General features: G+C 42.9%; 1 protein-coding gene across 1 annotated transcript in view; it reads left to right on the top strand.

The window, feature by feature from the left end:
* The window catches only part of WNK2 (WNK lysine deficient protein kinase 2), a 102,356-nt gene that overhangs the window by 11,026 nt on the left and 67,175 nt on the right, over positions 1–24,155 (top strand). The window lies entirely within an intron of this gene.

Here is a 24,155-nt window from a genome sequence, read left to right on the forward strand (position 1 = left end):
TTAGCTCCAGATTGGAGGCTTTGGTAAAGGCTCTGATGATTGTTGAAGGTGGGGATGGGAATTGGGAATGAATCTCCTCTGTTCATGCAGGTCCTTTTGGTCTAAAGTACTGCCACCATGGGAAGGCAGGTGGGGAATACCTCTTCTGGGTGTCATGTAAGAAGAAAGTAGGTGCCATCACCCAGCTCTTTGATGGTATGATGTGCTCCGCAAATGTCTCTTGGCCTCAACTCTCAGAGGAATGGATGAACAGTTCATTTCTGGGTCCCAGCCGTGTTTATATACAAGGGGGCACTGAACTGAGTTAAGATGGAGGCCATTTGGGACGTATGCAAGACACCGCAGCTTTTGCAGGCACCTCATCTTGGAAGAAGGCATGGTGCCTTCAGTACCCTGGCAGCTGGAGGGTTGGGTGTCAGAGCTGCAAGTGCCTTCAGAAGGGTGCATTTGGACCCAGGTCAACTTTGTGCTTTATTTTTATAGTATCAAGTTAATTAAGCCAACTGGATGGATTCCCACATGATGCAAGATACGCCTATGAAGGAACCCTGCGGTTTCCTCTGGGCTATCGGCAACTCTCTGAATCCTTGTACGTGGAAGAGGATTAAGCCTTCTTTTCAAACTATAGAAGAAAAAAACTTGTAGCAAATATATGTGGTTGGGAGAGGGAAATGAAGCGAAACCTCTTTTTAACTCTTTGGAATAAATGATAGATATCTTGTGAGATTTTTTTTTTGGTGGCTTGACTACTTGAATTCCTGTTCTTGAGCGCTCTGCCAAAGCTTGTGTCCCTACCATGAAATACCCTCCATCGCTGCCTGGGCTGCTACTATGGAAGGTGTGGTGTGGGAGAGGAGAACAGCTGCCGTGCTCACTGCTTTGAGATAATTTTGACATCCCAGGCTGTGAAAAGTAGTTAACACTGAAAACCTGTGGGGTCTGAGATGTGTACCTGCTTACTCAGATGAAGCCTGCATTACAAGTTTTGGACCACTGAAGCTACAAAACTCTTAGAAACAGCAATTCTTCCACTAAATAGCATTGAGGTGTTATATACAGAGCTTAATAAATTAAACTTTTGAGTTATCTCCTGCATGGTTTGAGGGAGGGGGAAAACAGGCTTGTGCTCACTCACAGGTGGGCTTCAAAGAAAACTCTTCCTCCAAATACCTTTGGGATTGGGCTGCAAACTCTTGGGTGGGAAATGAGATGCCTGAGATGATGCTTGAGAACAGTTGTGTATTCAAAAACAACTCTTGCAAATAATCAGGACTGTGGCTGTTCATTGACTTTTGCCACAGTAATACCTATCCATGCTTTTTTTTTTTTTTTTTTTGATGATCTTACTGAACAGAACTCAATTTATAACAAGTGTTGCTGGGGAGTGCAGAGCGTGTTGGAGGGAGTCTTTCAGCATGGAGATGGAGAACGACTGAAGCCGGAGGGTGTGTGCTTGGGGAGATAGCTTTGCTTGGACAGGGCTTAACAGAAAATACACAGCTTACTGACCTGGGACCTGAGAATGAAATCCATGTCGCTGCTGGATCCCGAATTCTCAGTGTGAGGGGGTGACTGATGCCGATCTGGTTTTGTTATGGATTAGGGGAGGACTACACAGGGTGGTTCATCAGCCTGTTCCTGCATTCCTTTGTGCATTTTTAGGGAGGCTTTGTTAAAAATGGATGCTACTTCATAAAACTTTCTAATAGGCTTTTTGAAAAAAAAAACAAACAGTTTAATGTCTGTCTTCTCATTCCTCATCTTCCATGTCCACCACCACCACCCCACAAGTTACAAGGGCAGGGTCCTGCTCTTTAATCCCCTTTGCACCACCATAGGGTGCATACAAATAAATACACTTGTTCTTTTTTTTTCATATTCCTTTTCTTTAGAGGGTCATCTTCACAATCCCATAAAATTGTCTTCTGTGATCGTCTCCTAAAATACTATTTCACTGAGCAGTTGTGAGAGGTGTTTTCTTGGGCAGCAGTGAGGCTCTCAGTGGGTGACAGCTGTGTTCTTTTTGAAAATCCTGGTGAACCTGAGATGGAGGTTGGAATTTGCAGAGAAATAAAGGAAAATGATGTGGCATCTAGTGAGACCAGGTGAAAAGGCATTTTATAGCCTCTTAAGTGATGATTTAGTTTCTGATTCTTAGCAGTGGCTGATATTTGTAGTCTGGCTGCCTTGCTGGTGCTTAGCTGCCCTAATGCTGATGTTGCAATTCATAACTTAACAGTACACGTGCTGGAAATTCTATAAAATGTATATATTGTGTATTTTATGCATGCTTTATCTGTGATCCTAGTTGCGTTACCTCTGGATTTTAGAGCGGAAATCGTAATTTATGGATTCTGTTAGTGAAAGCAAAAAAAAAGCCATTTAAACATTTCCACTAAGCTGATTTTTGTGTGCAGAAAGGGAGAAGTCTGTAATGTTTTCTGAACTGTGACCTTTGTACCTTAAAAGATATACAGCCTATATTTCAGAATGGGTTTCTGTCAGCTGGTAACAGTGAAATCATCTCCTGCTTGGAGTCCCTGGGCCCTGATAAGATGCAAGCTGCTTCTCACAGGGTGGTTATTTCTGAATGTGCTTTTCTGGGGATTCTACAGCTACTAGGACCGTGCTTTTTCTACAGTTTTTCCTTCCGTAGGGGCAACTAGAGACTTTCTCTTTCCCTTTTATTTCGATTTTCCTGAAAATTTAAGTGGCTTTGTTTCCACGAGTCACTCCCCTGAATTACTTGCTAAATGTATTGTGGGCGATGGGGGAGATGTCCACACAGCATCAGTGCAGTCTTATTTCCTGAAGAAACAGAGGCTGAAAAGCAACCTTTGCATTTTTTTTTTTCTGACAACTCCTAGAAATAAGTAGCAGGGATGAGTTTTCTTAGTCCTGTCTCACCCTTTGTAACTTTATTAGGTCTGTGAAAGATGCCAAGCTCCCAGTAACTGGAAAGGAGTGCTGTAAGGAGAGCGGCAGCCTGTATGTGTATGTATTCAGGTTTCCCATCGACTTGGTACAGTTTTTTTCAGAGGATACACATTTAAGGGTCAGAATGAACTGTAATCTGTGACAAAGCAGTGTTTGATTGCATGAACAGAAAAATGGAAGGACTGGTTTAACTAGAAGATGTTAAACATACTGAAATGTTAATTACTCCTACAGGACTAAGGCAGTGAGATGAGTAATTGCTCATGAAAGCCTATTCACCTGTTTCAATGAGCTCAGCTTAAAAAAAAAAGCGCTGCATACTATTTCTCAGGTGCTCAGGTTCAAAGTTTTAAAATCCCTGAGCCAGGATTTATGCATGTGTTTCAATAAACGTTTTACTCAGTCTGTGTTTTAACCACGCCGTATGTTTTGAAATGTAGTAACGTTCCCAGAGCAGCAGCTTTTATCCTGAGGTCTGCCCAAAATTACCACGCAGATTTACCTGGTTTTAAAATAATTCCTTGCACTGATAGTAGTGTCATGATAGCATGTCTCGAGAGTGTTATTTCTCTTGCAAGATTAATGTGAACAAACAATTATTGTTTAATTGGAGAGAGATAATGAAAGCAACTATATATATATATATAAATACACACACACACAGAGCATGCAGCCTGTACCAGACCTGTAATCTCCACAAAGGAAAACCACAATGCAAAATCAGCGTATTTATAAATATATATATTTACAACATAGCTAGAGAGTCAGTGGTTCAGTTGATTGACTTCTCTTTAAACTTAGATATGGAGGTGAAAAAAAAATGCTCAAATGCTTCCCTTGCTACTCAGAGAAAAATCCAACAATTCTGCTGCCTTTAAGAAATGGTTTTAAGGAATGTTATAGCTGCTCTCTGGGTTCGTTTTGTAGCATTTAGCCTTGTTAGAGAGCTGACGTTCACTGTTTGCTTGGCCTTACCGTGTATCCGAAAGAGGGATGTGAGAGTTACTTTCAAAAAAACCACAAACGTGCCATAGTAGTGATACATAATAAGGAGGATAAGCTGTTTCTACAGGTGAGATAAATACAAGAATCTAACATTGTCGATGTCTTTCTAAATTTAGCAACTGTTAAATAAGATCATCGCAGTGAGTCTTATTCTTTGTTAAAAGGCCCTTTAAAGAATGTGGGGTTTAAAAACTAATTGCAGGTTGTGGCACTCTTAATTGTAGTGGTGCAGAATATATAATGTACTTCTGGTGGGCAAAGCATGCCTGGATGATTTAAAAAAAAAAAAAAAATCTTCTTTAGTTTATGTATTCTCAAGTGCTTTACGAAGCGCCTGGAGTGGTTTAGGTAGATTGTAAACTTGTTGGGTAGAGTCCTACCTAAGCCTTGCCTTTACAGATACCTTAACTGCTCCAAGGAAGGCTGTGCTGAAAGTTTCGTTTCATTGCAGTCCATAAAATGTTCTCAGAATTTATAATTTTGAAAACTTCTGAAAACCAAGCTTGAAAATATTTGAAGCAAATCCATTTGACTCATAAGAAGTTTTTCTTCAATCTTAAAAACGCTGTGGTGTTTTTGTATGGGATGGTAATCCGTACCTAGATTTTGACGTTTTATTATTATTACTTTTATTTATGATATCCAAACCGTTGAGTTCTTTGGAAATTGGATGAATCTGCTGGCAAGACTCATCCAGCCTCCAGCGAGTCCTTTCCTGAATACTTCTGAGCAGCATTTTTTGGGATAACTAGAATTTAGCTACAGCTACTTGAAACATCTTGGAACTCCAACTTGTACATTTTTAATCTTTTAGACTAGAAATACATCTTTTAGAAAAGGGATGATATTTTCAGTAAATCAAATGATGTTTGTTTTGAGAGTGTTAATATAAAATGAGTGGTCTTTGAGTACTTTCGTGTCTAAAGCTTGATGAAAATTCTCGGACTCTTTCACTTGAATTTCTCCTGCTCTAGAAAAGCCTGTGTGAATTTAAACACAATTAAGAAATTACCCTAAAGTTGGTTTGTTTTCTTTCCTTTTCAAGTTCAGTAGGTAAGGGCGTTTTGTTTCCTGGTTCCTTTCAGAAGCTGCAGATTAGGGCTGGTCTCTTCCCATGACGGGCTACTTAGCAGAAAGTCGGAAATATTAAATCCTATTACAGGCTGAGCCTGCGAGGTTTTAGAAGAGTCTGGTTCTGTGTGTGTTCAAGTTGCAAGATCTTATCTCCCTGTGAAACATCTTGATATTATAGTGCATGGATTTAGTGTTTGTTTCTTTTTATCTTACCCGCTGGTGCCCAAAGCGGCCGCGATACGTAGGCTGGAAATCCGGGAGATCTGTGAATTGAAGTTGTAGGCCAGACCTCTGTTGACGTATTTATTTCCTATCCTATTTTTGTCTCTTACATTTGAAACCATTTGTATTCAGGGTAATGTTCTGGAGGACCTAATGTAGTTAATAGACTTTAAAAAAAAAAAAAAACAAAACAAACCCAACAACCGAAACCGAGACACCCTACTGGGAGTGAAAGGTCACCGCAGAGCTTTTAATTTGAAGTCCAATCAAACAGCCATGGTATTTAATCCATCTTTCCTCAGAACGGCAGCCAACATATAAAAGCTGTAATAAGAAAATTATTAGTTACATCCTCTTTGCAGTCTAACTGACCGTCCTCTAAACTGATATGTACAGGCCTGTGGTGGCTTCCTTTGAATTTGGCTTTTTTTTTTTTTTTTCTTTAAGTTTCTAGTAAGCCATGAGGGGTTGTCCTGGCTTATCCAGGATAACTACCTGTGCTTCGTCAGTTTATTTCCAGCTAATTTATTTTTCCAGATGGGTATCCCTATTGTAAAGGGAGCCGAATTTCCTAATGTCACAGCAAATATTTACATTATATTACCTGGATTCCGAAAAGACCTATTCCTAGAATTTCTTCCAATTTCATCCTCGATAAGCTCTCTCGAGTTATTTAAATCAGGAGATGTGTTTTGTTCTGAATTTAAGTGCACATCTATTTTGTTTTGGTTTTGTTTGTAGAGATGGTTTGTATTCTCTGCATTTATTTTTCACAGCTTTTTTAGGTTGAAACATTCCTGAATTTCTTTCTCAAGAGACTGCAAATTTGATTGGGTGAGGAAATCCTTTTCTTACTTTACATACAATTTAAATAAATTATTATCTGTCCAATCAAACTTTTACTATAAAGGAAACCAAGCACGTAACACCTGGCTGTGTGGTATAATGTTCTACATTTAAAGAAAAATCTTCCGTATGAAGTTTCAAATATGAAAAAAAAAATTGAGTAGATTCTTCTGTGACGAAAAAACAATGTTTCTTCTGCTGGCACGGGTAAGTGGATGGATAACAAGCTGATGGGAAACAGGGAAGTCTAACAGAGCCTCTGTGAAAATACAGCTCCAGGTTAGACGACTGTTTGGACTTTTTCTTCCCCCTCCATGGCTTGTTTCTGCAGAGGTGGCTTCTCTTGGTGGGCTGGCTTGGAGAGCGCGGTTGCATGTGGTGTTAAGACAAGGCAATGATTCACGAGCGCTGAGTTCCTAATGTTCCTTCCTCTCAGAATTGCTGTGAACGAACATGGGAAAATGCGGTTAAAGCCCAATACTGGAGAAGTTTGTCCACGCGCAGAGGCACGGTTGTGTAATGTGGATATAGAGGACGACAAGTGCTGGTGTCTGCTAGTGATTTGTAGGGCAGCTAAAACGTGACCCATTAGGAAAGGCAGGCTGGACGTGCAACACCAGCACACAAAGCAAGGGGACTGCAGTTATTTCAGACTTCGTGTATTCAATCCCCAAATGTCCACATAATATTCACTACGCTTTATGCACAGCAGAGGGGAAATGCAATTCAGGAGAGAGTTAATTACCGTCTTTAGATGAGCAAGGCATGCTCGCACTGCCTCTATCTGCTGGGGCGGGCTGTCCGTACAGGCCTTGAACCTCATACCCACCCAGCTGGTGTTGGGTTGAATTTGGCCACTGTTGGAAATCCCACTGGATGGAAAATACAAACGAGTGAGCTTGCCCAAACCACGTGGTTGTGAGCACAGTCACTGGGAAAGGGGGATGCCCCGGTGAGAAAGAGCAGCACAGGCCCCTCTGAGGTGTTGGTTTAGGAGGGCATCTAATTGAGATATATGAGCCTCTTCAAACCTTTCTGAAAAACTCTTTCTGTTTAAAGATGAATAGCCCAAGTACTGCACAGCCTATAGACTTTTCTGGAATTTTCCTCTAACTGAGATGCCTTGTCGCGTGGTTCTAAGAGATACCCGAACGGTTTCCCAGAAGATGGATTAGAGCAGTATTGTGTTGGAGATCCCACGGATAAACTGAATCAACAGCTCAAAAACAGTCATATTAACCTCAGCTGGCTGCTGACCACTGAAATGCTATCTATTTTTCAGATTTAACATTAATTAAGAATCTGTGAAACACCAACCTCAGCCCAGCAGCCAGGATATCCATCAGCAGGGGGGCTGGGAACCATAAGCTCTGCTTTCCGCTGACGTTCCCCACTCTCCCAGTCTTAATATAGAAAATGTTGGACAATTCCCTTGGATAACTAACAGCATGCTCTCTGGTGTGAACCACTTCACGCATCTCACTTCAGGAAAGATGTGGACCAGTCGGTCAGAATGAATCCAGCATGGGTTACAACAGCCAACTACGACCTCCGGTGCATGGCCGGTAGTGAGAGATGGTTTGTCTGGGGAGGAGGTAACTGAGATAAAGATGTTGGAGATATTTGAAGAATAACATCTGGAAAAAAAAAAAAACAAACAACAAAAACCAACAAAACCACCCCAACCCAAAAGCCTACTTAAAGGAGGAGTTGAATAAATGATTCTTTGTGCCCACTATGTAGAGGCAAATAATTAATGGGCTTAAAATGAAACTAGGGAGATGCAGGTTGGAGAACAGGGAGAACTTTCCAACTAAGAGCAGTTAGGCATTGACAGATATTCCCTAGGGAGGCTCGCTGGAGCTGGTGTGCAGGTCTGTCAGGAATAATTTAGAAATCGTTGCTCCTGTCTTGGAGCAAGGGAACAGACCAGTGATACTTCCAGGTGACTTCCAGACCCCCCGCTTGCTGCAGTTCTCTTATTCTGTGCTATGGCTTTGGTCACAAGTTCAGGGTTGCAAGGTTTGTGTTTATATTGATTTGGCGAGTCCTGTGAGCACTGTTATTTCAATCAGCACATGGTTTATGTAAGTTTGGTTTAGTTTGGTGAGGAGCCAACCTAAATTCCACAGTCATAAGTCATCTTTAAATTGAGCTGTTGGCAAATTATATTTGCGTTTATGTCATTAAGAGTGTGTTGAGCTGGGTTCAGATGGTGCAAGAATTGATGTGCGACTTCAAAAAGCAGCCCAGCCAACAAAAATTGTCCACATTTTGCATACAGAGGAATCGAGCACCCAAGGGAAGCAGTGACTTGTCTGGGTGCAGAGACTACCCTTATGGTTGTGGTCGGTGTCTTCGAGAAAGAACGTGTCACGTAGGGCCACCGGAGTGATGAAGTGAATGGAGAGCCTTGTGTATAAAAGTAAGGCCAGGCTTTGACCTGGTTAGCCTGGCAAACCATGAGAGGATGTAATAGCTCTGTGGGAAGGCAAAGGGAGGGAAAACTCGCTAGAAGGAAAAGAGCCATGAAGGCTAAAGGATGAAATGGGCTCGGAAAGCAGTGTATCTCAACTGGCCATGAGTAAACGAAACAGAGGAGGAATAAGGTTTTAGCACAGCTTTGCTTTAGGAATGGCATGGCAAGAATTCTAGTTGTTTTAAGATGAAGGTTGCTGGTTTTAAGGTGAAGGTTGCTAAATTTACGAACAAGATTATCTGGCATATCCTGCAGTTGACCTTGGAAGTTCTTAGGTAGGAGGCTTCCAGAAGAAGAAAGTCTACCTGCTAGGAGCTTGAGCTATTGGTTGTCTTTTTTTCCCCAGAAGTCAGGAGCTGTCTTGTGAGAATGTTCAGGTTTCATCCAACACCTGCTGGGTACTAGCACAAAGTGGGAACTTCAGAGAAAGGAACATTAAAAAACCCACTTTAATTTGGAAATATTTTAAGTGTGCTTATATTGCCTCTGAATTGCTGCTGGGTTTTTTTTTTTTTCTTGTTTGTGTTTTTAAGATTTGTAGTATCTTGAAGTTAGATCAGGTTTGGAGCTGCACAGACCACTGGGTTTTGAACATGTCCGCTTTTGTAACAATAAAACTTTGTGTTGCCCAGGTAGTGTTTCCTATTTAGAAAATCAGGAGGGCAGGCTCTCAGTCTGTTTGTGAGCCATGATGCCTCTCAGGTTATGCATTTACACTTTGGTTTATAAATTTGATTTTTTAGGGGAGTTACTGGCAAGGACTGGGGGCTCGGAGTCAGAAAACTTAACACAAGTGTCTGATGCCAGCAGAGCCTTGAACTTGAGAGCAGAGATAAATTGATGTAACCTGATGGTTGCTTATCCAGCACAGAACAGACAAACTATTTTTAAGCAAAACGTTCTGTGCAAGTAAACCGTCCGGCTTTCTCAGCATGCGGAGGTGATCACGGTGCTTCAGCAGCTGAGATGCTGAAGCCTCGGAGCAGAGGAGCGAGCAGCATCGTTGTGTGGCCCTGGCTCTTCGTGTCTCACCATTCCGCTGGGACTTGCCTTCCAGCCCAAAGTCGTGAGGCCATGGGAACGAATTTTGTTATCCTTACTTTAACAAGCTCCGTCTTGATGGCTAAGGAGGTTGTGGTAGAGTGTTCCCTCTACATGTTGATAGCTCCTGCTGTCTTTCTGCTTTGACTTTCTTTTAAATAGCCTACTTGTGTCGATTTTTTTTCCTTAAATGACAGAGTTGGAAAAAGGTTTTCATTGAGTGTTTCTGCGACTCAATCTGAAGGAGTTAACTGCGTAACTGTAACCATACGGCAAGTCTGCAGAATGAAGGAGCTTTTTCTCAATGCTTTCTAGAAATGCTGCGTCTGTGAGCATTTGCCAAGGTCACTGGTCATAAGGACACAGTCTTCCTGAGGATGGGGTATCAAATGTCTGGCTAGATTCTGCTCAGCATAATTTGAAAATTTAGAGCTAGTGTCTATACCGTCAGAACGTACGTGGTGGATTTTGGTTGTAGTAGAGGAAAAACGCAACCCTTAAATCTCAAAAGCAATGAGGCATTTTAATGTGTGATTTTTGGCTGAGGCTAACACTGACATTAATGCTTGGTTTTCCACAAAGCCTCGTCTCCTGAGAGTAGGTCTCTTGTCACTGACTGGGCGCATATTTAGTGAAGCAACCAAGTCAATAGAGTAGAAGAAATCGTTGGCTATTAACTTAAGGTTGGTTAAGAGAGACAGTAGTAATAACGAAAGAGAAACTAATCCGCTTTGTTATAGTGGTAAATCAGCTCTGTAGTATCTTTATGTTGAAGAGGTTTTTTTTGTGAAATAATAACACTTTATTGGAAAGATTATTGCTGTTTTTTTCCTAGGCATTGTTTTAACAATACAAACAGTATTGTTTCTGTAAGGACACAAAATGAGTGTGCATTTGCCCTTCTCCCTTCCCATCTTTCTGCCAAAGTTGATTGCTTTTCTTTCTTCTAAAGCCTTGATACAGGAAGTGGTGTTCCTGTTGTGGCAAAGGTTTATATTTGTGAGCCATCTCATCAATCACACCTGCTTTCCTTCTTAATGTTTCCTGTGGCACGAACATCTGTTTAGGAGAATAGCACCGATCCCTGTGGGATGACTTTCCATATGCTCCCCTTCCAGAAGAAAATTAAACCAACGGACCTTGACAGTGTTTTCTTAACCAAAAATGAGTCCTTGCGCTTCTGTTAACGGAACACGAACAGTATTATTTAATAATGGCCTGAATCGCTTCCACTAGTGTTCTTCTGGAGAGTAATGCAGCATCTCTGTGACTTGGACCGTTCTTTCGCACACGAAGGCAGATGGTGTTAAACAAGTCGGAGAAGCGTCAGATGTCCAATCTGGTGCTGCCTGGCATGCTAACAGGGTAATGACTTATAGGATTGAGAGCTTGGAGGTAACGGTTACCGCCAGTAGGAAGAAAATAGAGCTCCTGTGCGCTTCCTCGCAAGACAAGGAGAGATGTCGAGTGGGCGTGTGTTAGGCTGTGCGTGCACGGTAAGTCCAACGCGTTCTGGATGACCAGGCTTGCGAGGCGGGCTCTGGCCGGCTGCACCCCATAGGTGTGGATAGTCCTGTATGGAAATCTTGCGGAAAAGGACAGCCGAGATGAGTTCAGACTGGCTCCCATTTCTCCCCGCATCTGTCTCATCTTGCAAAACGGTGACCTGGCAAAATTAGCGTCTGTAAAAACACTTTTTGGATCCTTGCATGGCTGAGAAATGAGCACTAATACACTGCACGGTATTTTTAATAAAGCCTTAATCTAGAAACTAATATGCAGGCTCAGAAATCCCTCGCAGCTTTCGGGAGAGTGAAGCCCATGATAGAAAGCCATGTGCACACACTGGGATAAACAGCTGCCAGGTTGCACCGTGATTTTTTTTTTTTTTTTTTTTCCCCCCCATGTGTTTTCCAAACTCTTTTTTTGTACCTCACCACCCTAGCGTCAGCATGAGCTGGAAGTCAAAGCGCAAACTGCTGTTTCTGACTTCAGTTGTGTGGACTGAAGCTGCGGCGTATGCTTTGAACTTGTGTGCAGTCAGTCGCGAACGAGCGCGTGGCCTTGAGTTTTAACGTGCCAATGAGTTTTAAAGACAGCCCTGCCCTCTTATGTAAGCTTTTAAGCTATTTTCATGCCTTATTTGTGCTGTTTATCATGGTATTTTACCTGTATTTGCCATGCAGTTATACAAAAAAGGATGTGTTGGGAGGAACTGGGCAAGTTATTGGTTAAGAATGTCGTCTGACAAGACATTTCTGGGTGCTCTACTGATGAATTAGACTCATAGACTGAAATTCATTCATCGTCTCTCAATCTGCTGTACCTTGCATTAATCCAGGTTTTGCTGAAATCTCTCTAGAAAATGTGTGAAGAAACAAACTGAAAAACAATTAATTCAAACATAAAGCAGGATTTTTCATCTTTCACTTAAAGGGATCAAAATATTAAAATTGAGGCTTGCAAATGCATGTGCAGAGACTCAGAAATCTGTCCTTAGTGCTGTTTCATAGAGGAGAGACTGTATCCCTTCGGAAATGAGCAGAAGCGTTTTACTCAAAACACGTACCTCACTGCTTTCCTTGATTTACCCACGAAGCTTTTAAGATTATTCTTGGTGACAGTTTGCCATCCTCAGACCAAGCCTCGTTTGGTTGCGTCTGTAACTGTTCACGACGCGCTGTTCCACGGGAGCGTGGTGGCTCCGTGGGCTGAGACGCGGGGGTGATGCTGCGTTGGTGGACATTGGTCAGACCATGGCTGAGAGGTGGGGAAAGGCAAGGAGTGTTATAGAAGTGGTGCTGCATCGAAACAATGATTTCATTGAGAAGGAGGTAAACAGAATCATTTGAGGGTATCTGTTTTGCTTCTAATTTCAGTAACGATCTTGAACATTTTCCTGTGAGGATATATCCTACAACATTTCTTTGTCCCAGGGTAGGACCGTTACTAGTCATGTCCTGTGATACGTGGTTAAATCCTACATTATTTTTTTTCCAATCTACTCTGCAGACATCCGTGCTTTCATTTTTCTGTATGAGTACCAGTTTCCCCACGACTGAACAATAACTTGTTGACCGATGAAGCCCTTCTGTGTCCTCACCTGTCACTTATCCTGGGGACTGTGGGAACCGCAGTTACGGGATCTGCCTTCTTTACAGTGAGCGTCCGTTACTGCTGGCGATTTAAAAATGCCTTACTCAACCTGCTGGTTCTCCATCACTGGTAATTAAGCTGTTGTTTTGTACCAGGAAAAAGCTTTCGTGCTGTGCGAGCCACAGGGACTTCAGAGAGACCAGCATTTGTAATCTTAAAAGGATGTATTGATTGGTTTTTATTAATAGGAAAATCTCTAAGGAGAGATGAAATACCTGAATTTGGGAAAGTTTAAAGAGTAAGTATAAAGCGTTTTAAAATCAGACAAAAACTAGGCAGAGTTCCCAGGTAATTTTTCCTGACTTCTAGTCAAGTTTTTCACTATGCTGTCTTTTGTGTTTTGTAGGCAGTTAATTTTTACTGAGCAAGGGGATCCATCTTTGGGGGAAAAAAAACCCTGTATTTACTCTTTATGACTCCTTACTTAAGTGTTTAGCAATAATATTATCCATCTATTGAATACAAACCCATCATGTTTAATGTACATTGAACCAACAATCCCAAGTGTTGCAGGCGATGCAATTTTAATTAAAAAAAAAAAGCACCCAAGCAGTCAAATCAGGTGGTCTCACTCAAATTAACATATTTGTATGCAATATTGTGTTGGTTTTTTTTTCTTTAGTTGTTTCATTCGAAGAGATTTTGGTCTTTTTATTTACTGAAATTAATAGAGGAGGGCAAACACTCCTGTTGGGTTACTTCTGTGCACAGGTTCTTCAGGTGTGCGGTTCCTTGTTAGCGCGCTGGAAGTCAAACGCTGCCCGACTGGACAGGAGTTGTTATTTGCTTTGCACGGGTGCGCATCATGACTGGGTGCGCAAGGTAGCCAGGAACCGCGTCATCTTTATATACCTGCTCTGCGTGGCAGCTCGCAGAGTAAAGCCAGCGTTGGCCAGGCCACTCTTTTCCATGGCCTTATTTCCCATTTTGAAAGTCTTTTTAAATATTCTGTTCTTGAAATCTTTCATAAAATTATATATAGTGTTTGGTCCTGATAGTTTTCTGATTAATATTGCTTTCTGTGGAGTCTCTGGATGTCTGGTGAAGTTTGTTAAATACAGTGTATGAAACATTTCCTCACATCCCATTATAAAATCCGTACTTCTGTAGGCCAGAGATTTTAGCTTATTAAACAGCTGTGATTAAGGAGTCTGAATGCACTGACTTGTAAGAAATGTGTTTATGCCCACCCGTTGTGAATCTGCCAGCGCAAGATACAGTTAAAAGAAGGGGGTTTGTTTTGGCTGGGTTTATTTTTGCTTATCCGCTGTTCAAACCCTGGTCGTGATGGACAACTCTATCGCTGAGCATCGCTCACACTTGTTTAGGTTTGGTGCTGCTGACTTCATGTTTTCATAGGTCCTGTCTAGCCAAGATTTGAACTCTCTTGTTTGCATTTGATAGCTAGCGTTCGAATTGGGATTCCAGGAGCTTAGCCAAGAGCACAGTGCTTGGAACGTGACTGTAGCATAACTGTGTCGCACGCTTCAAGTCAGAATGTACTGCTGCGATCAGCTCATCGAATCTCCTACAAGAACCTACCTTGGTTCGTAAGAGTTTCTTGGATTAATCTCTGGTAATCCCTTAACCATTCTCAGATGCATTGTGCAGGCCAAACTCCTTAGTCATGGCCAGCATGACCCAACTCTTTGGTGGTTCTCATGGCCCATCCTCAAAGCTAGGTCCGTGCGGAGGGACATGTTGAAAACTGTACTCTGCACTGGGAGATGCTTTTTGCAGCAGGAGGATACAGCAGAGACTCTCTCTTCACACTTCCTGCCTTGCGTTCCTGCTGCCCAACGGGATGTCCCCAGCTGTGCTGCCCTCCCTAGGCCTGGTTCAGGATCGCTGCTTAGCCAGGCTGGCTCTCCAGCCCCCCGTGCCCGCTGATCTGTCTCTGGTCCGGGTTACACAACCTCCTGTCAGCCGGGCGGTGTGAGGCTGCTTCCACCCAGCTTACGCAACCATCTCGGTCTCCGTTTGGAGCTGTTGTCTTTATGCTTCAGCACTCTCCTGATTCTTTTTGAAGCGTAAAACTTATTAGTAACGATGGGCCTTTTTCACAGTTCTTCATAAAAATACGAATCACTTCCTTAGAACAAAACCTAACTCTTGAAAATCATTGAGGATGTGGAAGTTAAATTTTGTGACTGGTTACTTAGGCAATTTTTAATGAATTTATGTAAATGGATATTTTCTGTTTCATTCTTATTGTTTCTTAACGTGAAGAAAAGGCATTGCAGAGGTCTGAGTTTGTTGTGTTGATGCTATTATCTTTATCAACCCAACACAGAATCTCATTGGAAGGTGGCCAGGATCTGTTTCTCACAAACCCGTGTTGCCGTTACCCTTTCATGCTTTGCTGTTCAGGGGTCAGGCAGTTAAATTTTCAGCTGTTAGTATGTTTTAGCCGACAAGCTAGTGGTATTCTTTTGGGCAGAGCTATAGAACGTCAAGCTTTGCAGGAGGGAAAAGAAAGAAAAAGAGAAAGGGAATAACTTGTTACAAATGTGATGCTTTCGGTTGAATTCTTAACCCTTCTGGGAGACGTTGATTAATGCATCCTGGCCAGGAGCGCGGCGTTTGCCTTCGAGTGTTTTCTAACAGGTTGTCAAGCGGTGTTAGGAACGCAGGCAAAGTGACAGCTCTTTTCAGCGTTTACAAAGGTTCCCATGTACGGCGTTTCCAAACTCCAGATAAATTGCTACGCAAGTGTTCAGGAGCAGGGCTGCCCCAGTCTGCAAAGTGTCTTTGTGCTGGTGAAAGGTCCCTGCTTTCCAAGAGTTTTCCAAACACACTACAAAGAATGCTTGATTCCAGTCTCTGAATTATTACAGCAGAAAAGATGGCCTGTTGGCTTTTTCCTTCGACTTTCCACTGTGTCCTTCCCACATATCTTTTCTTTTGAATCTTATTTCCAGCAGCGGTAGCAAGCAGTTGGCGCTTTCTCAAGTGCTGCGACTGTGGAGCAGGGCTGGAATGAGAGCGGAGAGTTCCTGGGGCAGCTCCAAGGCCTCTGAGACCCTTGGCTTTCCAACTGCAAGGGTTTAAGTTGGGTGTTTGCAAAAATATGGCCCTCTGCAAGGATTTTTTTTCAAAAGAGAAAGAGCAAGTCATATTATAGGACTATTTTCCTGTATTCTCTTCCAATTAACTCCTCTAAAGGTCCCTAGCAAAAAAAAAACCAACAAAAAACAAAAACAAACCCCAAACAAAACAGAAGCAAGTTGGGAGGAAGGCAGAGTTCACAATACTACTGACTGGTGCTGCTTACCCATAGGTGTACCCAGGAACTCCTTACTGGTTTTTTGTGTCCTAGAGATGTGAAATGTGGGCACAGAAGAATTAAATGGCATAGGTGGCTCAGCAGGCCACAATGTGAGTGAAGAACTGAAAAGGTTTCTCTCCAGGATCCATTAAGCTACTATTAGAGTTTAAATTAAGATATATCCAAAGACCTATCGCTTTTCTGTTGTCTAGCCATTTTATATTCCTTTCCCTCAATATAATTAACGTTGAGGAAAAGGAATATAAGCTCAAGGAATACGTAACTCAATATAATTGGGTTTGTGAAAACAGACATGAAGAGTTGAGATGCTGAACTTACGTTGAAGGCTGTATGGGCGAGTTTTCCTTGCTCACCTGGCCTGTGCACCAAGACAGCTCTTCTCTGGGGGGAAAAAAATCAAATACGTCCAGGTAAATAAAGGCTGCAGTCATTGGGGTGATAAAGGAGTGCAAGTTGCTACCCTGCACAGAGGGCTCGGGGCAGCTGCTGCAGCCCTGGCCAGGGGGACCTCCTGATGGCCTCCGTGTTCTCCTGGGCTCAGCTCTGCTTTGCTGATGTGGTGTAAGGTCCTCGAGTATTATCCTGCGTTGGGTGGGCAGGAACAAGTGCAAAATGGCTTTTAATGTCAGTTACGTGACACGAGGTGGGCTTTGTGGGAAGAGTGATTGAATGAAAGGTGCATTCATCACTGCGCAAGAGCTGTGATTTGAAGAACTCTCAAGTTCTCTCTTTCTGCAGCCTGCTGCAGGCAGGGCTGTTCAGTGGTTCTTTGACCAGCTGTATTGCGTGGGGGGTTTGGGGGTGTTCTGTGGTTTGGGATGTCTTTTTTTACTAATTTGAAAGTTTTTGAGGTAGTTTCCTAAAAAGAATGTACTTAGTCTGTAGTTGGAGACTAAGTCTGAAGGCCTGTTCAGTGGATATCTTCTGGGATGGGTAAGGCTGCCCAACCTGTGGTTGACTAACAAATCCAACACAGTTCAAGGGTTAGTTTTTGGAGGCAGAAAATGTTTTCTGACTTGAATGATCTCCATTACAAATGTGAAAATGTATTTCCTGTTACTGCATTTCTGGCTAAATCTAAGTTCAAAGGGAATGGTTTGTTTTAAGTGACTTTTCTAAATTAGCTTATTTCATGAATGATAAAAACTAATATGAAGTAAAAACATTTAAAAGTCATTATATAAAGGTGATGTTTATATTCTTCCACTTATTCGGTGTCAGCAGATAGAAATGAATCTGGTTTAGCTAGAGCTCAGCTTTGCTACTGTTGCGAAGAAAATTTTAATCATTTACAAAGTATTTTACTGAAACTGTAAAGCCTTGCAATCATTTCTGTTGGGTTGTGGCAGATTTACCATTTTTGACAGATTTTACCATTCAAAAACCTTGCGATACTGGAAGATACGTGTTACATGGCTGGTATTATTCTTTCTGGATGTTTGTGACTGTAAGTGAGCGTCCCATTCTCTGCTTAGGGTTACTGGTGGATTATAATTAATTCACTGGTGTACTTTGAGGTATTTGCATCTTCTTTCCGAGTCTTCCAACCTGCAGTTGTGCTCTTCCAAACCCCTTGGAAACCAAAGACAGGAGTAGGAGCCTGCTGCGGGTGGGACACGGGCCCAGGGTCACGGGCACGTTGGGATTTGGCCTCATCTGTGTGAGGCGGCGTGTCTCCCAGTATCCAGATACCGTGTTTATGGATGACGTGAAGTAAGTGAAGCAAAACGCTTTTTAAAAACAGCACACACTCTTGCATAAACTTTAATGAAGGCTAGGTTCAAACATGAATGCCAGAAAATAACGAAGTACTAAACTCTTATGACATGTCTGAAATGATTTTTTTGGTGGTTTGGTTTTTATTCTTTCTGTGTGAGCGGAGGTGATCTGGTGTCACGGGTTTGTCCAGCTTTTTTTCACACATTGATTTTGCTGTTTCCTTTGAAAAAGTCATTTTGCGAGGCAAGCCTGAACTGTTTCTGGTATTTCATCTACAATTACAAGCTTATGAGGAACCTGTGAAGCACTGGTAATTAAGAGAGTTAATGGGGTGCTACCTGCAATTAATTCAATTGCTTGTGACAAGAACTTTTTGTTTAACTATAGATTATTGCAGTGCAGTTGTGTCGGGAGGCTTTAATCTGTAAAACACAGTTTCTGCCCACGGTGTTGGGTTTCTTGGGTGTTTGCATGGCTCTTGCGTTGAGATTTGTGATTTGAGATGTCGATTCCTCTTCCTCCTGCACCTTGCAGGACGAGCTTTTTAAGCTCTGACATTCAGTAGAAGACGTGAATCTCATTGTTGCTCTGCCGTAAAACTGACATGACCCTTAAGCAATTTAAAAAGTAGCAGGCTGTACTTGTGTCCAGCAAAAAAGCAAAGCTCAGCTTTTTCTGTGGTGCCAGATTTAGCCGTAAAAACCTGAATTCAGCTCCTAATTTTCTGCAGATTTCTAGCAATGACTCAGGCAAATAAGTAAATCTCTCCTACCATGTTCCGTAGCTCCTGTTCCTTGAACTGTGAGCATCCTTGGGGGCAAGGGCCGCTCTTGATGCATTTGGAAAACGAGTTACCGCTGGGAAACCTCACTGTGCTAAGAGAGCTAGCAAACAGCAGGCTGTAACTTCACCCAGGGTGACTTAGTGAAGAAAAATGTTGGCTAAATGCTGAGATGTAATGAAGCTGTAAAAAACTTTTTCCTGGTTTGCAAGTTGTCTAATGGCATCTGCTGCTTGTTCACAGAAAGGAGATTTCCTCCTTTAGGATTGCTTTAAGTGATGGGTGCTTATAACTGAATGTACAAGGTGTGGGAATAAAAGGTCCTGAATGCTGTTAAAAATGTAGAGCATAGGCGTAATAATAATAATAACGAAGGCACCGAGCTGATACAAGAGAGCGGCTACTTCAGTAATGTCTCGAGCTCTTTGCTCTGCTGCGTGTCTGAGCCTGCTTTTACTCCCAGTTATGTCTTCAGGAGAAATCCTAGTTGCCTCTGAGAGTGGATTAGACAAGTCTTACTGTGAAATGCAAAAGCTGATTGCAGTATATCAGTGAAGTTTTCATTTTAATACAAAAATTGTTGTTTTTTTCTTCTAAAGTGTGTTAAAGCCTTTATTTCTAAAGGCCTTTGAATTACCAAGATTTGAAAACTTTTGTAAAATTGTGACGTTTCCTGAAGAGATGGTACTGACAGTACAGAATTTAATGAATTAACAGTCATATGCAAGTACCAGCTAACACGTCCCAAGCTCACTGTTGGAGCAAAGCGAGTTCTTGGCCTACGCTGCTGGATGTCTGGCAGGCTGCTGTCTGTTCCCACCAAGCTGGGTGTCTCACTGGTGAACTGGTGACTGTAGGGCAGACCAGAGCTGCACTTTTCGTCATAAATCCATAACAAACCAACAGACAGCGATGTAGGAGAAAGCTGTCCATGGATCCCACTGCTGATTTCGTGTATCAAGGCCATCTCTGATTAGAAGAGTAACTGTGGTACGTGAACAAATGTACACCTTTGGCACGCGGATGTGAAAACGTAATGGTATGAACAGATGTTAATTCCCCTGATTTAGATATTTGATTTCTGTTCCTCTGTCAGAAGTCCCTCTTCAGTTTCCTTTTCTTCATCACTAATAGGGTTGAGAGATGTTATGGCTTCTGCATGACAGAGGTGAGCCCTTCCCTCATTTGCTGACCTACTGCTCCCACTTGCTTCACCAGGCAGACCTTAATCTGTTCCAGAATGAGGACTTTGCCCTGTTAGGCAAAATTAAGTAACCATCAGTAAATAGAACTGTGTGAGTTTAAGCATTTAAAAACCAAAAAGACCCAACCCCAATATTTGTAGACTAGCTGGACACAGAAGTAGAAGTCCTCAGGTGAAGAAGTCGAGGTGAGATATCCAAGGTGTGTGAGCATGTCTCCTTCCCTGGCACACAAATGTGAGTGCAGGAGAGGAGAGAGCTTTCACATGGTTATAGGCATTGCCATGTAAAAAATATTTTTTTTCTTTTGTTTGATCCCCTTTCCTCATGGGGTGAGGATGTAGTTTGTTCCTAAATCTGTTAGCCCCTCACAAGTACGTAGGCAAGAAACTTGACCTCAGTTGTTAATCTTTCTTAGAAATCTTCTGAAGACTCAGGTGAAAGCCAGTCTCTTGCTTGTATAAATCTCCAAGACTTAGTCAAAGCCCATATGTTACGACCTGGAGGAAATGATGCTTGGGGATGACTAACAGAACACTTTCCTGCTGTTAATTTGGGTGTCATTCCAGAAATTTAATTTGTAAGTTTTTTTGTTAACACATTTACTTACTAATTCCAGCCTTTGCTCTTGTTCCCCACTAAAGAACTTAATGAAGGGATAAAGTTTATATTAGCGAAGAGAGGTATTTGTTTGCCCTGTCTGAGACGAGTAGGGAAAAGCAGCGAGCATGTGTGTGTGAGATTACCAGAAATACGGTTTACAGATAGAAAATTCACTTTAACGTAGCTTCCTGCTGCAGACTTCGTTTTGCTCCAGTCTCTCTGAATGAGTGTGTAATTTACCGAGAGTGAGGATACAAAGTACTAATTGGGAATTATTTCTTCCTTCCAAAAAGAAGCGAATAGCTTTCAGCGATTCGATGCTTAAAACTGACCATACAGTTATAATCTGATTTACGAGAGGAAAGCTAGGAAAAAATAATGAAAAGGTAGCTTACAATTTATAACCTCTTCGTAGCGCTTGTTTTAATAGCTCTGTTACGCCTTTCACAGTGAAACAGCCTGCAGTGGCTGTAATAATGAAACAGCAAGTTTTTTAACGCAGGGTTAGGGCTCCCCTGCGCCGGGGGATGCCTTTTACACCAGCCTGCTTCGTAGGCTGCGTGGCGGCGGATGCAATCTCCTCTCTGCTCCTGTGTTTTCCGTGACTCTAGTGCTTTCCTTGCTGCTGGGCACGGCTCTGGTTCTGGCGTTGCAGTAAAAGGACAGGCAGTCGGTGAGTTTGCGGTGTGTATGTGCTTGCAAAGCTGGTACTTCGAAACCTCGTTACTGTGTCCGCTCCCTCACTGCTCTGATTCCGGCTGTGCCGCCACCAAAGCCTGTGCTGGAGCCTTTTAAGTGACAATTCTTCACAACTTCAGACAAAGAAATAAGTTAAATTTATAAATTCTTTTTCGTAGCAGTAACACAGTCTCAGCAGCTGTTTCACTTTTTACTTGGTTCTCTCTAACTTCAGTTACTCTGGAAAGGTTGAACCAGCTCAGTGTGATTACTGTGGACTTCTGAAGGTTGAAGTTTATTTTAGAAGCTTTGGTGCTAAGTAGTAGGCCTGAGAAGCTTTCAATTATTTGAAATGGAATTACGATGTCGCCTCCCGAGCCAAGACTTTGTGTCCCAGCGAGGAGGGAAACAGCCAAGAAGTGCGAAAGCCTTAAAAGGAGACAAAGCCTGTAGATATCTGCCAGCTAATGTTGGTATCTCCTGGATCACGTTGGGAGGAACATTTTCCAAGTTTCAGATCTTGAGGCAGTTCGGAACAGCAGTACTGCCATAAAATGCAGTGCAGCAGATGGAGCAACAAGCTTGTTTGTCAACTGCTGTATTTGTGAAGCTATGGAGGAGCGGGGACCTTGCGTGTAACTGGGCATCCCTGGGCCTCCTTGTTCAGCTGTACCACTTGTAAACGTCTGCTGCTGCAGATGGAGTGGTGGTTGGTGACTCCTTGGGCGAACCTGGAAACTCGCTTCGTTCCCCCAAATTTAGATAAATTTGGGTTGTGCACAGTGATGCCTTAAATCCAGTTGAGTGGATTTGCTTTCCCTTGGCACGGCATTCCCGAAGAATCCCGCTCGCCATCTTAAAGTCTCATGTCCTAAGGTCGTTTCAGGCTCGCACCCTTACCTTCAGCGCAAGGACATTTCACCTTGTGTGGATGATATGATGGCGAATAAGTGTGTGTGACCCCAGTGAAGGGTTTTTGGGCTTGGGTTAAACCCTGAGCGAGTCACGCAGTTAAGCAGGTGTTTTTGCTGCTTCAGAGTAGAAAACAGTTCAGCTGTTAAGCCCTTTCAGAAACAGCTTATGCTTTGGCCAACGGCTCTGTGTCGGGTTCAGCCCGGAGGAATTCAGGAAAGGCTGTTTGAGCCCCTCCCGCGACTGGAGACCCCTCCTGTGGCCGGGAACATGGCCGGCCGGGGCGGCTGCTCTGCCGCAGGCCTGCGCCTCTTCCCTGCCCTCTCCTCTCGCGCGTTAGCACTGGACCTGGGCTTTCTCCTCAGAAAGATGCTCGGCTATCATTCTAATGGGGGAAAAAAAAAATCCAGATTAATTCTACTGTAGTTATAGACAAAAGACACATTTGTCTTCCACAATCACTTTGTTGCAGTTGCCCAGCTTGCTGTCTTAGCGCTTCGAATTCAGACAGCAGGCCAAATGATCCGGCGCTCCTAATACATAGAATACCCAGCATATGATTGTCTGCCGTATCTGAAGGATATTTTTTAAAGTTATCCTTAAAGTAGCAGTGGAAAATTTCTCACAGTGCTCAGAAATCTGGAAATGAGAGTCAAGAGGTGTGGTATTACGTTTTTTCTTTTTTTCTAATTAGAAGGTTTTAAAAAAAAAACTGCTGGATCTGTGTCATCGCCTTTTCCTTTCTCTGCTAGCCCGCACTCTGCTCTTCCTGTCTCACACAAGGACCTGCTTCTTTTCCTCCTTACTAGCAGTGTGTCTGATTTATTCTACAGGGTTTAAATTAAGAGGAAACTCAGCAGTAGGGGAAGAAGTGATGGATTTGAAAGCAATTCTCGGGCTCTTCTGTCTTGCCTCATTAGAGAGCCTACTTTTTTTTCTCTCTATTTTTTTTTTTTTTAACGTAGAAAAACTGCAGTTTGTGCAGAGCAGCAGAAATACTGCCGTGTGCTCAGCTGCTGCCTGCCTGTCCTGGCAGTGTCAGGGATGGGGGACATGGGTCCCCACGGGGAACCCCGCTATGCCAGCCCGCATAGCTGTGGTGCTGCTCTGTAAAACGTAAAGAAAACTTGAGAACCTCCCCAGCAGCCACGGTGTACAATGGAAATGCTCCCCACATGGCGCTGGGGAAGCAGGTTTTCTGTCTTCCGAGAAGAGCCAAAGCATCATTGTTTCGACCCAAGTTTTCCTCTTGTGAAGTCTCTGTGTAAAGCTGGCTTCTTTGTAGCCAAGGAAATTCTCATTCTGGTATCAAGTTCTTTGCGATCACAGATGAGGGCAGGCTCTCAGAATGGCAGGGGCCTGATCCCTCTGCATTTTGGTTACAAATCAGCTGGGTGCCAACTTAATTCACTACGTGTATGCTCTTATAAATATGCCCAAGTGAACCGAGAAAAGAAGAGTGTCTGAGGTTAAAACATGAACTAATTAATCCCCGTGATTTGTGAGCCTTTGCTTCTGTAAGAGCCGTTACACAATTGTGCCTTTTAAAGAATGAAAAAGCTTCATTTCTAGGGCAGCGGAGGGAAGTGCTCCTAGCCCGACCGACCGTCCAGGGGAGACAAACCCGTTGGCAACGGTGTGGTCTTTGATGAAACTCCCATTTTGCTCTTTTACATCATCTAAGGAGGCTAAAGCATGCACCTGAGCTGCTTGTGGTAGGGGTCTCCACGTCACTAGTGAGGTCCAGGCAGCCCAGCAGGCTTCTGCTGACCTGTGCGGAAGAGGAGAGGGGCTCTGCCTGCTCCTTGCAGGGTCACCTCACAGCCCGAAGTTTGCCATAAATGCTCCTTAATTCCTCTAGGCAAACCAGAGGAGTAGAACAGGACATTCCTCACATTTCTGATCTAAAAGAATAAGTATTTCTGTGCAGCCTGCAGAAAAGGCTGAAGGACACCTTTAAATCCTTCCTTTGTCAACTTTAAAAGTCTGTAAAATCAGGCAGAACAGGAAACAAATAGAAAAAAATATGGATTTGGGTTTTTTTAGAAGGGGGCTACTGTTTTAATTTGTCCCTAGATAAATGGGATGGGCTTCACAGCCCAGCACGGTTCCTGGGGGACCTCACTTGGCGGCCACGGCCGTAACATCACAGGAGCAGTCGCGGACGATGGGAGCGGTGACGGCTGTAAAAGACAGCAGCAGCATAGCTAT

The sequence above is a fragment of the Chlamydotis macqueenii genome, chromosome 10 (assembly GCF_036417535.1).
Source record: "Chlamydotis macqueenii isolate bChlMac1 chromosome 10, bChlMac1.mat, whole genome shotgun sequence".
NCBI classification, from domain to species: domain Eukaryota; kingdom Metazoa; phylum Chordata; class Aves; order Otidiformes; family Otididae; genus Chlamydotis; species Chlamydotis macqueenii.